Source organism: Arachis hypogaea, chromosome 3, assembly GCF_003086295.3.
Source record: "Arachis hypogaea cultivar Tifrunner chromosome 3, arahy.Tifrunner.gnm2.J5K5, whole genome shotgun sequence".
In the NCBI taxonomy this organism is placed as follows: Eukaryota; Viridiplantae; Streptophyta; class Magnoliopsida; order Fabales; family Fabaceae; genus Arachis; species Arachis hypogaea.
The window spans coordinates 45,119,270-45,134,149 of record NC_092038.1 but is presented as its reverse complement, the minus strand read 5'-3'; the positions used below and the strand labels follow the sequence as shown (position 1 = coordinate 45,134,149).

Sequence of the window (14,880 nt, the reverse complement as noted above, 5' to 3'; positions counted from 1 at the left end):
TACTTATAATTTGAACCCTCTCTCTCCCTCCGTGTTTGAATTCTTCTCATTCTCTCTCTACCTCATTCCTCTATTCTTCTTTTCTTCTGACACATCAAGGAATCTCTATACTATGACATAGAGGATTCCACTACTCCTTTTGTTCTCTTCTTTTTCATATGAGCATAAACAAGGATAAAAACATTCTTGTTGAAGCTGATTCTAAACCTGAAAGGACTCTAAAGAAGAAGCTAAGAGAAGCTAAAGCACAACACTTCGGAGAGGACCTTACAGAAAATTTCGAAAAAGAAGTAGACATCGCAACCGAACCCAACAACAATGCTAGAGATGCAAGGAAGATGCTTGGTGACTATGCTGCACCAACTTTTAACTTTTATGGAAGAAGCATCTCAATTCTTGCCATTGAAGCAAACAACTTTGAGTTTAAGCCTCAATTAGTTTCTCTAATGCAGAAGAATTACAAGTTTCATGGACTTCCATCGGAAGATCCTCATTAGTTCTTAGCTAAATTCTTGCAGATCTGTGATACTATTAAGACCAATGGGGTTAATTTCGAGGTCTACAGACTTATGCTTTTCCCCTTTGCTGTGAGAGACAGAGCTAGAACATGGTTGGACACACAACCTAGAGAAAGCCTGAACTCTTGGGACAAGTTGGTCAACACTTTCTTGACCAAATTCTTTCCACCTCAAAAGCTGAGCAAGCTTAGAGTGGACGTCCAAACCTTCAAACAAAAGGAAGGTGAATCCCTCTATGAAGCTTGGGAAAGATACAAGCAATTAACCAAAAGGTGTCCCTCTGACATGCTTCCCGAATGGAGCATCATATGTATATTCTATGATGGTCTGTCTAAATTGTCCAAGATGTCATTGGATCATTTTGCTGGTGGATCTCTTCATCTGAAAACACCTGTAGAAGCCCAGGAACTCATTGAGATGGTTGCAAATAACCAGTTCATGTACACTTCTAAAAGAAATCCTATGAATAATGGGATGACTCAGAAGAAGGGAGTTCTTGAGATTGATACTCTGAATGCCATATTGGCTCAGAACAAAATATTGACTCAGTAAGTCAATATGATTTCTCAGAATCTTACTGGATTGCAAGCTACATCCGGCAGTGCTAAAGAAGCCTCCTCAGAAGGAAAAGCTTATGATCCTAAGAATCCTACAATGGAAGAAGTGAATTACATGGGAGAATCCTATAGAAACACCTATAATCCTTCATGGAGGAATCATCTAAATTTCTCATGGAAGGATCAACAGAAGCCTCAACAAGGATTCAACAACAATAATGGTGGGAGAAATAGGTTTGGTAATAGCAAGTCTTTTCCATCATCTTCTCAGCAACAGACAAAGAATTCTGAGCAGAGCCTCTCTAGCTTAGTAAACATAGTCTCTGATCTATCTAAAACCACTCTCAGTTTCATGAATGAAATAAGATCCTCCATCAGAAATTTGGAGGCACAAGTGGGTCAGTTGAGTAAAAGAGTTACTGAAACTCCTCTTAGTACTCTCCCAAGCAATACAGAAGAGAATCCCAAAAGAGAGTGCAAGGCCATAACTATAACCAAAATGGCCGAACCTGGAGAGAGTGAAAAGGCAGTGATTCCCAGTGAGGAAGACCTCAAGGGACGTCCACTGACTAATAAAGAGTTCCCTAATAAGGAACCAAAAGAATCTGAGGCTCACACAGAGACCATAGAGATTCCACTGAACTTACTATTGTCATTCATGAGCTCTGAAGAGGACAAAGATATTGTTGAAGAGTAAGTTGCTCAGTATCTAGGAGCAATCATGAAGGTGAATGCCAAGTTATTTGGTAATGAGACTTTGGAGGATGAACCTCCATTGCTCATCAATGAACTAAATACATGGATTCAGCAGACATTGCCTCAAAAGAAGCCGGATCCCGAAAAGTTCTTAATACCTTGCATCATATGTACCATGACCTTTGAAAAGGCTCTGTGTGACCTGGGGTCAGGTATCAACCTCATGCCACTCTCTGTAATGGAGAAACTAGGGATCTTTGAGGTACAAGATACAAGAATCTCACTAGAGATGGCAGACAAATCAATGAAACAGGCTTATAGACTTGTAGAGGATGTCTTAGTGAAGGTTGAAGGCCTTTACGTCCCTGCTGACTTCATAATCCTAGACACTGGGAAGGATGAGGATGAATCCATCATCCTTGGAAGACCCTTCCTAGCCACAGTAAGGGCTGTGATTGATGTAGACAGAGGAGAGTTAGTCCTTCAATTGAATGAGGACTACCTTGTGTTTAAGACTCAAGGATCTTCTTCTGTAAACATGGAGAAGAAGCATGAAAAGCTTCTCTCAATACAGAGTCAGACAGAGCCCCCACACTCAACTTCTAAGTTTGGTGTTGGGAGGCCACAACCATGCTCTTAGAATCTGTGAAGCTCTGTAAGAGCTTCCTGTCAAGCTATTGACATTAAAGAAGCGCTTATTAGGAGGCAACCCAATTTTATTTATCCATATTAATTACTTTCTCATTTTTATTTTCTAGTATTAGTCTATGTATTCTTTAGGTTGATAATCATGTGAAGTCACAAAAATAGCTGTAGAAATAAAGCAGGAATCAAAAACAGCATAAAAAATAGCACACCCTGGAAGACGAGCTTACTGGCATTTAAGGATAGCAAAATGGGCGTTTAACGCCCAGTCTGGTAGTATTCTGGGCATTAAATGCCAGAATTGGTAGCCAGACTGGCGTTTAACACTAGAAAAGGGTGTCTGGTGTCTGGCTGGCGTTAAACGCCAGAAAGGGTAGCAGAATGGGCGTTTAACACCCAGTCTGGCAGTATTCTGGGGTTAAACTTCAGAATTGGCAGCCAGACTGGCGTTTAACACCAGAAAGGGGCATTAGCTTGGTGTTTAATGCCAGAAATGGCACACGGAGGGTGTTTAAACGCCAGAAAGGTGTAGGGATGAGAAACCCTTGACACCTCAGGATCTGTAGACCCCACAGGATCCTTACCTACCCCAACTCACTCTCATTCCTCTTCACACATTTTCATAACACTCTTCCCTAAACACCATTCACCTATTAAATCCTACCCTCTTCCCCATAATCTCTTCACCACTCACATCCATCTACTATTTCCCATCATACAACTCACCTACCCCCACCCACTCAAATTCAAACCATTTTCCTCCCAAATCCAACCCCTATCACACGGATTCCCTCTCCCCCTTACCCTATAAATACCCCTCCTTACTCCTTCATTTTCACACACCACAACCACTCCCAACCCTCCTTGGCCGAACCACTCCTACACCTCAATCTCCTCCATTTCTTCTTCTTCTCCTCCTTTCTTTCTTCTTTTGCTTGAGGACGAGCAAACCTTTTAAGTTTAGTGTGGAAAAAGTGTTGCTTTTTGTTTTTTCCATAACCATTAATGGCACCTAAGATCGGAGAAAGCTCTAGAAAGAGGAAAGGGAAGGCAATTGCTTCCACCTCCGAGTCATGGGAGATGGAGAAATTCATCTCAAAGGTCCATCAAGACCACTTCTATGAAGTTGTGGCAAGCCGGTTCAACTGAGAAGGCTTGACCTCAAACCCATGGCTAGAGGATGGTTAGAGTTCATCCAACGCTCTATCATTCCCACTAGCAACCGGTCTGAAGTAACTGTGGATCGGGTTATCATGATCCATAGTATCATGATTGGAGAGGAAGTGGAAGTTCATGAGATCATACCTTTAGAACTATATAAGGTGGCTGACAAGCCTTCCACTTTGGCAAGGTTAGTCTTTCCTCATCTCATCTGTCACCTATGCAATTCAGCTGAAATTGTCATAGAGGAAGACATCCCCATTGAAGAGGACAAGTCCGTCACTAAAAAGAGGATGGAGCAAACAAGAGAGTCCACTCATGGACCTCAACAAAAGCATGAGGAAGTCCCTCATCAAGAAATCCCTGAGATGCCTCAAGAGATGCATTTTCCTCCACACAACTATTGGGAGCAACTCAACACCTCTTTAGGAGATTTGAGTTCCAATATGGAGCCATTAAGGATGGAGCACCAAGAGCACTCCATTATCCTCTATGAAATTAGAGAGGACCAAAGAGCCATGAGCGAGGAACAACAAAGGCAAGGAAGAGATATTGAGGAGATTAAGCACTCCATAGGATCTTCAAGAGGAAGAACTAGCCGCCATCACTAAGGTGGACCCGTTCTTTAATTTCCTTGTTCTTATTTCTCTATTTTTCGGTTTTTATGCTTTATGATTTGACTATGTTTGTGTCTTTATTACATGATCATTAGTGTCTAGAGTCTATGCCTTAAAGTTATGAGTGTTCCATGAATCCTTCACCTTTCTTAAATAAAAAATGCTTCTATTTGAAAAAGAACAAGAAGTACATGAATTTTGAATTCTATCTTGAAATTAGTTTAATTATTTTGATGTGATGGCAATACTTTTTGTTCTCTGAATGAATGCTTGAACAGTGCATATTTTTTATAGTGAAGTTTATGAATGTTAAAATTGTTGACTCTTGAAAGAATAATGAAAAAAAGAGAAATGTTATTAATAATCTAAAAAATCATAAAATTGATTCTTGAAGTAAGAAAAAGCAGTAAAAAATACAAAGTTTGCGAAAAAAAATATAGGTGAAAAAAAGAAAGAAAAAGAAAAAGCAAGCAGAAAAAGCCAATAGCTCTTTAAACCAAAAGGCAAGAGTAAAAAGCCAGTAACCCTTTAAATTAAAAGACAAGGATAAAGAGGATCCAAGGCTTTGAGCATCAGTGGATAGGAGGGCCCAAAGGAATAAAATCCTGGCCTAAGCGGCTAAATCAAGCTGTCCCTAACCATGTGCTTGTGTCATGAAGGTCCAAGTGAAAAGCTTGAGACTGAGTGGTTAAAGTCATGATCCAAAGCAAAAAGAGTGTGTTTAAGAACTTTGGACACCTCTAACTGGGGACTCTAGCAAAGCTAAGTCACAATATGAAAAGGTTCACCCAGTTATGTGTCTGTGGCATTTATGTATCCGGTGGTAATACTGAAAAACAAGATACTTAGGGTCACGACCAAGACTCATAAGTAGCTGTGTTCAAGAATCAACACACTGAACTAGGAGAATCAATAACACTATCTGAATTCTGAGTTCCTATGGATGCCAATCATTTTGAACTTCAAAGGATAAAGTGAGATGCCAAAACTGTTCAGAAGCAAAAAGCTACTAGTCCCGCTCATCTAATTAGAACTAAGCTTCATTGATGTTTTGAAATTTATTGTATATTCTCTTCTTTTTATCCTATTTTGGTTTTGGTTGCTTGCGAACAAGCAACAATTTAAGTTTGGTGTTGTGATGAGCGGATAATTTATACGCTTTTTGGCATTGTTTTTAGGTAGTTTTTAGTATATTTTTATTAGTTTTTATGCAAAAATCATATTTCTGGACTTTACTATGAGTTTGTGTATTTTTCTGTGATTTCAGGTATTTTCTGGCTGAAATTGAGGGACCTGAGCAAAAATCTGATTTAGAGGCTGAGAAAAGACTGCAGATGCTGTTGGATTCTGACCCTCCTGCACTCGAAGTGGATTTTCCGGAGCTAAAGAAGCCCACTTGGCGCGTTCTCAATTGCGTTGGAAAGTAGACATCTTGGGATTTCCATCAATATATAATAGTCCATACTTTGCCCAAGATTTGATGGCCCAAACTGGCGTCCAAACGCCCACCAGAGACCATGTTCTAGCATAAAACGCCGGAACTGGCACCAGAACTGGAGTTAAACGCCCAAACTGGCATCCAAGCTGGCGTTTAACTCCAAGGATAGCCTGTACACGAGAAAGCTTCAAAGCTCGGCCCAAATACACACCAAGTGGGCCCCGGAAGTAGATTTCTGCACTACCTACTCATTTTCTGTATACCTAGGTTACTAGTTTAAGTATAAATAGCACTTTTGACTATTGTATTTCATCTTTGGAACATCTTTGGATCATCTTTTGATCTTTTGATCACATTTGGAAGGCTGGCCATTCGGCCATGCCTAGACCTTCTTCTTTTATGTATTTTCTACGGTGGAGTTTCTACACCTCATAGATTAAGGTGAGGAGCTCTGCTGTTCCTCATGAATTAATGCAAGTACTATTGTTTTCCTTTCAGTTCTTGCCTACTTCTTCTCTAAGATATACTCTTGTACTTAATTCAGTTAAGTCAGAATGAAGGGGGTAACCCGTGACAATCACCCACTATCTTCGTTACTCGCTTAACCAATATCCGCCTGCGTGACAATCACAAAGCGATCTACATGATGTCCAACATAGTCATTGGACGACAGACGGAGTATATTCTCTTGGGTCTCTAATTCACATATTCGCATTGCCTCTCCTGACAACAGAGGATCCGAATTCGTGATTAGAACCTTCGTGGTATAGGCTAGAACCAATAGACAACATTCTTGAGATCCGAAAAGTCTAAACCTTGTCTGTGGTATTCCGAGTAGGATCTGGGAAGGGATGACTGTGACGAGCTTCAAACTCACAACTGTTGAGCGCAGTGACAGTGTGCAAAAGGATCAAGGGATCCTATTTCGACACAAGTGAGAACCGACAGATGATTAGCGCTGCAGTAGCTGTGCCTGGTATATTTCATCCGAGACGAGAAATCCGACAGTTGATTAGCCGTACAGAAACCGTAGCCGGACCATTTTCACTGAGAGGATCATACAGCTTGCCATGGAAGGGAGGACGCATGATTGGATGAAAACAATAGGAAAGCAGAGGTTCAGAAGCAACAAAGCATCTCCAAACGCTTATCTGAAATTCCCACCAATGAATTACATAAGTATCTCTATGTTATTTTCCGTTTTATTTATCTTTTAATTATCAAATCCTCATAACCATTTGAATCCGCCTGACTGAGATTTACAAGATGACCATAGCTTGCTTCAAGCTGTCAATCTCTGTAGGATTGACCCTTACTCACGTAAGGTATTACTTGGACAACCCAGTGCACTTGCTGGTTAGTTGTGCGGAGTTGTGAATAGTGTGATCACAATTTTGTGCACCTGAAACAAATAAATATATATATACATAAGAGTAGAATAACAAAATATATAGGATATCAAGCTCCAAATTCGACCTACGAAGCCAAGACTAGTTGGAGAATATCATATATATATATATATATATATATATATATATATATATATCCCAAAATATCCCAACATACATAAAGGAATTGCCTAGTTCTCCAAAAAGCCTCTAAGAGGATTAAACATAAGTTATAGATATACATAGGAGAGTCTATAAACATAAATATATAACTGACAACCCAAAATATAACAACCCAACTTCGCTTGCCATAGGAACCTCAGACGCCTAGCGAGGACTCTCTTGACCTGCATCTGAAAATGACAACGTAGGTATGGAATGAGAACCGAAGGTTCTCAACATGGTAATGGTACCCACATAAATAAGATATAAGATCCTGGGAAATCCAGAGGCGATCCTAAAACTCTGACACTTAGATTTAAAACTTAGAGTTATAATTAAACTAGAAACAATGTAAAGAACCTAAGGTACTTAGGTTCTAATCCAAATATAACTTAACACCTTAATCTCACTCTCCTCTAACCCTCCAAAACTCCGGTAGAACAACCCTCGTCACTCCTCCTCCAAATGAGGGATCTCTTAGTTGTATAGACATACAATTCAGACAAGTAAAACACAGATAGAGTGTAGATACAGCAGGTAGGAGATATAGCAATTAGACATAGTAATTCAAATAAGCAAACCCAAGTAATGCAAACTCAAATAAAACAAATAAATGCATATGATGTATGCCAGCCCCTTGGTCGATGATAGCATATGTCGGTTATAAAGCTAACCCGACATGTCCTGGTAGCTAACCCTGAACAGAAACACCCATTGCGGACCAAGTGGGTCTGAGCCACAACTCCCTTGCTACTACCTGGTTAACCCAGGGTAAGTGAAATAAACCACTACCGCTGTTGGTTGATAAACCATTATTTCATGATTTATATTGTGTTTAATTGAGTGGTTTTATCAAGTATTTATCCACTTATCCATATGATTAGCATGATATTACAATTCCTTTCCAAAGTTGTTCTATAGTTGAAAAACTTGCTTCGTAGAGATCTTTTTATTGTGTATTTTAATTCTCTTTTATACCATTTGATGCCGTGATCCGTGTGTTAAGTGTTTCAGGTTTCATAGTGCAGGAATGGCTTAGAGAATGGAAAGGAAGCTTGCAAAAATGGAAGAAACACAAGAAATCAAGGAGATGACCAGCGAACATCGACACGGATGCATGGCTCACGCGACCGCACAAAATGGAGAAAATCACAGTGACGCATTCGCATGCCTGACGCGAACGCGTAGATGACGCGTACGTGTGGCAAGGAAAAATGCCAGATGATGCGATCGTGCGGATGACGCGTACGCGTGACATGCACGATTTGCAGAATTTACAAAACACGTTGGGAGCGATTTTGGTCCGCGTTTTGACCCAATTTTTGGCCCAGAAACACAAACTAAAGCCGGAGAACATGTAGAGACTCAGGGAGATTCTCATTAGGATAGTTTTTAGTTTTAAGATCTGATTTTACTCCTCCTCTAGGTTTTCACACAACACATTCATAATTCTTAGAATTTTTATTTGCTTTTGGATTTGGATATTGAAAAGAGTTGTTACCTCCGCCAAGACTTCATCATTCTAGTTTGTTTTCTTACTTTTCACTTACTCTTTCATATCCTTAATTTGTCCAGAGTTACAATTGGATTCTTTTTAGAGTTTATTAATACAAGAACTATTTTTATTTTTAATTGATCTTTTTTATTATTGTTTATCATGTCTTTATTTATTTTCCCTTTTAATTTTATGAAGTCTACATTTATGATAATGGAGTAGTTTCCCAACTTGATTGGGAGTTGATTAAAAGTAGAACCTTGAGTTGGAATAATCAAGAGTCAAATTGTAATTGGGTTTATTGTTGGTTGAATCTCTAGTCACTGACGCTAATCCTTCCCAAGGGAGAGAATTAGAACTTGTGAATAGAAGTTGACTTCCAACTTACTTGACCTTCCTTTATTCAGTAAAGGATAACTAAGTGGAAACAACTACCAATTATCAATTGATCTTGAGAGAAATCCAACAAGGATAGAACTTCCAATTAATCTTCTCCCGGTCAAGATCTTTATTTAAATTATATAAATTCTCTTATTTATTTTCTTGTTTCTCAAACTCAAAATTTCTTGGAAAACCTCTGACCAATAAGCTGCACTCTTTTGTCAACTCGTTGGGAAGCGACCTGGGATTTATACTCCCAGTATTTTGATTCTAATTTTGTGACAACCCTTTAAAATTGATAAGCAGATTTTCACTAGTTAAGAACTGTACTTACAACGTATTTATTTCATTAAATTCTTAACCGGTCAATATCCACCTCCGTCGATTTTTTGCGCCGTTGCCGGAGAATTGCAATAGTGTGCTAATTTATTGGTTAGAATTTATTTATTTTCATTTTATTTTTTTTTTGTTTTATCGTCATGAGCTGTATGTTTCTTTCGTTGAATGACGCATTCACTACTTGATCCGAGCTTAGCCACTTTTGATACTGAAATCGAAATAACTCTTTCACGTATTAGGCAAGCTCGACGTCGGTTAGCCTCTGAGGGTGGTGAAGTGATTGTTATCGATTCACCAGTCTCATCTGAGGGCGAATCTGAACCGCCATTTGAGCAAGAAACGAGCTCATTTACTACTGATTCAGTTGATTCATGTGTAGGTAACATGGCAGAACTTAGGAGGATTACTCCCCAGGAAGCTAGAGCCTCAGATTTTACACTGCAGCCATATCAAGTGCATCACCCAACGGTGGCTGCAGATTTTGAACTGAAAACTGCACTAATCAACTTGCTGCCCAAGTTTCATGGCTTACCTGCTTAAGAGCCTATTAAGCACCTTAGGGATTTCCAGACAGCCTGTTCTACTGTTAGGCATCATGGTGCGGATGAAACTCCTATTCTGTTAACCGCCTTCCCGTTTTCTCTTGAGGGAAAGGCGAAGGAGTGGTACTACACCCAACCTGAAGCGACTGTTACAAACTAGGATACGCTTAGAAGAGAATTTTTGGAGAAATACTTTCTAGTTGAAGTTACTAATAGATTGAGGAAAAAAATTTCTATAATTATTCAAGGCAAATCCAAGACTCTCTACGAATATTGGGAGTGCTTCAACAATCTCCTGGACGCATGCCCCCATCACATGATCAACAAGATGGTGTTGATCAGCTACTTCACACAAGGCATGAAGCCTCAGGATAAGACCACATTGGAAGGTGCTAGTAATGGTTCTATGAAAGAGTACAAAATCAAAGATGAAGCATGTCAATTGATCAGCGACTTAGCTGAGTCTACTAGGAATCACAGGAATAGGCACAGCCACTCAAAAGCTGTTGCTGAAGTTTCTTCTAGCAAAGAGACTTCTGCTCTGACCCAGAGTATATGTGAAATGACCAACCTACTGAAATAGATGTAGCTGAATCAACAACAGGCGTAACAAGCTCAACCTCCCCCGCCACAACAAAGCCAACAGTTAGTTCCACAAAGAGCATGCGAGATCTGTGCTGATTATAGTCATTATACCGATGAATGTCCCTGGCTCCAACAGGAAGACAACACTGTGGCAGCCACTCACAATTTCTATGACTGCCCAAATCAAGGATATAATCAAGGTGGCAACTACAACTAAGGTGGCAACTATAACCATGGATGGCAGGACAATTCCAACCAAGGTTGGAGAGACAATTCTAACCATGGTTGTAGGTATAACAGAGGAGGCAGAGATAACAATGGAAACCAGAGGTGGAATAACAATAACAACAACAGACAGCAGAATCAGAGCCAACCTTACAGAGCCTCTCACCTAAGACAGTCTCAAAGACCCCAGCACAACCAACAACAAGTACCTCAGATCACTTATTCATATTCCTCATCAAATGACGAGATGCTCCGTCTCTTGCACAAGGACAACAAGACATGCACACGCAGCTGAGTTCTACTTTGAATGGTCTAACTGCCACTTTACAAGCTCTTGTCTCCCCGGTTAGATTCATCACCTAGTTCCACCAATCAACCTGCAAGCTCTAGTGGAATTCCTTCTCAACCTCTACCTAACCCCAAAGGTGGCATCAATGCCATCACTTTGAGGTCCGGAACCACATTGTAGGAGAGGAACCAGGAGGAGCCAAGCTCAACAGTACACGTCCCAACTGAGGATGTGGTGGAAGTGGAAGATGCTGAAGAGGAAGAGGACGTACAGATCATAGTTGAAGAAGAAGCAGCTCAACCACAGAATGAAACACCAAAGGATGAAGAAGACGCAAACAATGCTCTCCCTATTCCCTTCCCACAACTTGCAAGGAAGCCTAGAAAGCAGATGGAACTTGATCCCAAAATGGTAGAAATATTCAAAAAAGTCGAGGTAACTGTTTCCCTTTTTGATGTTATTCAGCAGGTACATAAATATGCAAAGTTTCTAAAAGATTTGTGCATACATAAAGATAAAATTAATAAATTCGAAACTATTCCTTTAGGTAGTTCTATATCTGCTTTAATGGAAAATATACCTGAAAAATGTTGTGATCCAGGTCCATGTATGGTTAACTGTACCATTGGAGGTGTAATTTTTTCTGACTGCATGTGTGATTTAGGAGCATGCGTGAGTATTATGTCTTTGTCTATATATGATTCTTTGAGGCTCCCTCCCTTAAAAAGGTTGGTAGCTCATTTTGTGTTAACAGATAAGAGCATTATTACAGTGGCTGGAATTGCTGAAGATGTATTGGTGAGCATTAAGGGGCTCACATTTCCCATTGACTTCTATATCTTGGAGATGCCCCAAAATGACTCAGGAAATCCGTCATCCATCCTACTTGGAAGACCCTTCTTAAAGACTTCAAAGTTCAAGCTGGATGCCTTTTCAGGAACCTATTCCTTTGAGATAGATGACCAAGCAGTGAGCTTCAATCTGAATGAAGCTATGAAGCAAGCTCCGAAAGATCATTCAGTATTCTAATGCGACATTATTGATGAGATTGTAGCTGCAGTTCACCAGGAGGAAATAGAAGAGAAGCACATGGAGCAAGGTCCAAGTGTAGGGACATCCTCTGAACAAAATGAGGATGCCTTGCCATTATCATTAGCTCCAGAAGGTCCAGAGCCTAGCCATGAACAGAAATTAGAATTAAAGCCCCTTCCTTCACACCTCAAGTATGCTTACCTTGAGGATAAGCAGAAGTTCCCAGTTATTATTGCAAGGGAGCTCACTTCCCAACAGGAAGAACAACTGCTTAGTGTGTTGAGGAAGCATAAGAAAGCAATTGGATGGAGCTTGGCGGATATAGTATGCATCAGCCCTCAAGTTTGTGAACACAGAATATTCTTAGAAGAAGGAGCAAAGCCTGTCTATCAACCTCAAAGAAGATTGAATCCCACCATCTTAGAAGTTGTTAAGAAAGAAGTAACCAGACTACTTGAAGCAGATATCATTTACCCCATTTCAGATAGCGAATGGGTCAGTCCAGTACAAGTGGTGCCCAAGAAGTTTGGAGTCACAACAGTGAAGAATGAGCATGGAGAGCTTCTGACAACCAGAGTGCAGAATTCATGGAGAGTTTGCATTGACTATATGTGTCTAAACCAAGCCACTCGCAAGGATCACTACCCCTTACCTTTTATTGATCAGATGCTTGATCACCTGTCAGGTAAATCTCATTATTACTTTTTAGATGGTTATACAGGTTATTTCAAATCTATATAGCTCCTGAAGATTAGGAAAAGACTACTTTTACATGTCCTTTTGGAACTTATGCTTATAAGAGAATGCCCTTTGGCCTATGCAATGCACCAGCTACTTTCCAAAGGTGTATGATGAGTCTTTTCTCTGATCTCATAGAGAACTGTATGGAAGTTTTTATGGATGACTTTAGCGTATATGGTGATTCATTTAGCCTTTGTTTGGATAGTTTATCTAGAGTTTTTGACAGATGTGTTAGTTCAAACCTTGTTTTAAATTTTGAAAAATGTCACTTTATGGTCAACCAAGGTATTGTTCTGGGACACGTTGTTTCTAATACTGGTATCTATGTAGATCCAGCAAATTAAAGGTAGATGTCATTTCTAGTTTACCTTACCCCTCTTCCGTGAAGGAAGTCCGTTCGTTCCTTGGCAACGCAGGTTTTTATAGGAGATTTATTAAGGACTTCAATAAGGTAGCATTGCCATTATCCAGACTACTACAGAAAGATATTGAGTTCGAGTTCAGTGAGGATTGCATACAAGCGTTTAATAAGCTGAAGATTGCCCTGACTTAAGCTCCGATTGTGAGAGGCCCAGACTGGAGCCAGCCATTTGAAATCATGTGTGATGCCTCTAATCACGCAGTAGGAGCAGCGCTGGCTTAATGCGAAGGTAAGGATCCTTTTGTAATTGTTTATGCGTCTAAGACTTTAGACGCTGCTCAATCTAATTATACTACTACTGAAAAAGAGCTTTTTGCTATTGTTTTTGCTCTGGATAAATTACGAGCATATTTACTTGGTACTAAGGTAGTAATGCACTCAGACCATGCAGCTCAAAAATATTTATTAGCTAAAAAAGAGTCCAAACCAAGGCTAATACGTTGGATACTGCTGCTGCAAGAATTTGATTTAGAAATTAAGGATAGAAGTGGTAACCAGAATTTAGTGGCAGACCACTTGAGTCGCCTTGAGCACATTAAGGATGACTCCACTCCTATCAATGATACTTTCCTATTTGATAGCTTATAGGCAGTATCTGAAGTAGTTCCTTGGTATGCGCTTGTAGCTAATTATCTAGTTAGTCACACTTTTCCTCCAAATTTTACTAAGAATCAAAGAGACAAGCTGAAAAGTGAGTCCAAATCTTATATATGGGATAATCCATATTTATGGAGGTGTGGTGCTGACCAAGTAATTAGACGGTGTGTGCCTCAATCAGAATTTCAGTCCATTTTAGGGGCCTGCCACTCATCTGAGAGTGGAGGACATTTTGGCCCTCAAAGAACAGCTAGAAAAATCCTAGATTGTGGATTCTAGTGGCCTACTCTTTTTAAAGATGCTGCTGAATTTTGTAAATCTTGTTCCCCTTGCCAAAGGTTTGGTAATATATCCAAGAGGGATGAGATACCTCAACAGATTATGCTTTTCTGTGAAATTTTTTATGTTTGGGGGCATCGACTTCATGGGTCCATTTCCAAATTCTAATGGTCACTTTTATATACTGTTAGCTGTAGATTATGTTTCTAAATGGGTGAAAGCAATTCCTACCTGTACTGATGATGCTAACACTGTTGTTTCCTTTGTGAGAAACCATATTATTTGTCGCTTTGGATCACCACGAGCAATCGTGAGTGATCAAGGCACTCACTTTTGTAACAGGGGACTAACAAGATTACTGAAGAAGCATGGGATAATTCATAAAGTAGCAATAGCCTACCATCCCCAAACCAATGGGCAAGCCGAGGTGTCTAACAGAGAGATATAGTGTATATTACAGAAGATAGTCAAGCCTCATAGAAAGAACTGGAGCACCAGGCTCCAAGATGCGCTTTGGGCATATCAGACAGCATACAAGACAACAATCGGGATGAGTCCCTTCTGCTTAGTTTATGGAAAGCCCTGTCACCTCCCAGTTGAGGTAGAGCACAAAGCCTTCTGGGCAGTAAAAGAATGCAATATGGAATTTGGGAAAACCGGAGCTGAAAGAAAGTTGCAACTGCAAGAATTTGAAAACCTTCGCCTAGAAGCTTATGAGAACTCCAGGCTGTACAAAGAGAAGGTGAAGGATGTGCATGATAAGCACATCAAG

General features: G+C 40.0%; 1 non-coding gene across 1 annotated transcript; it reads right to left on the bottom strand.

Annotated features, from left to right (window-relative positions):
• Positions 1–701: 701 nt before the first annotated feature.
• LOC112793548 (small nucleolar RNA R71) lies at positions 702–809 on the bottom strand. The gene has a single exon (XR_003198239.1). It is a non-coding gene; the product is annotated as a small nucleolar RNA R71 (small nucleolar RNA).
• Positions 810–14,880: the final 14,071 nt, after the last annotated feature.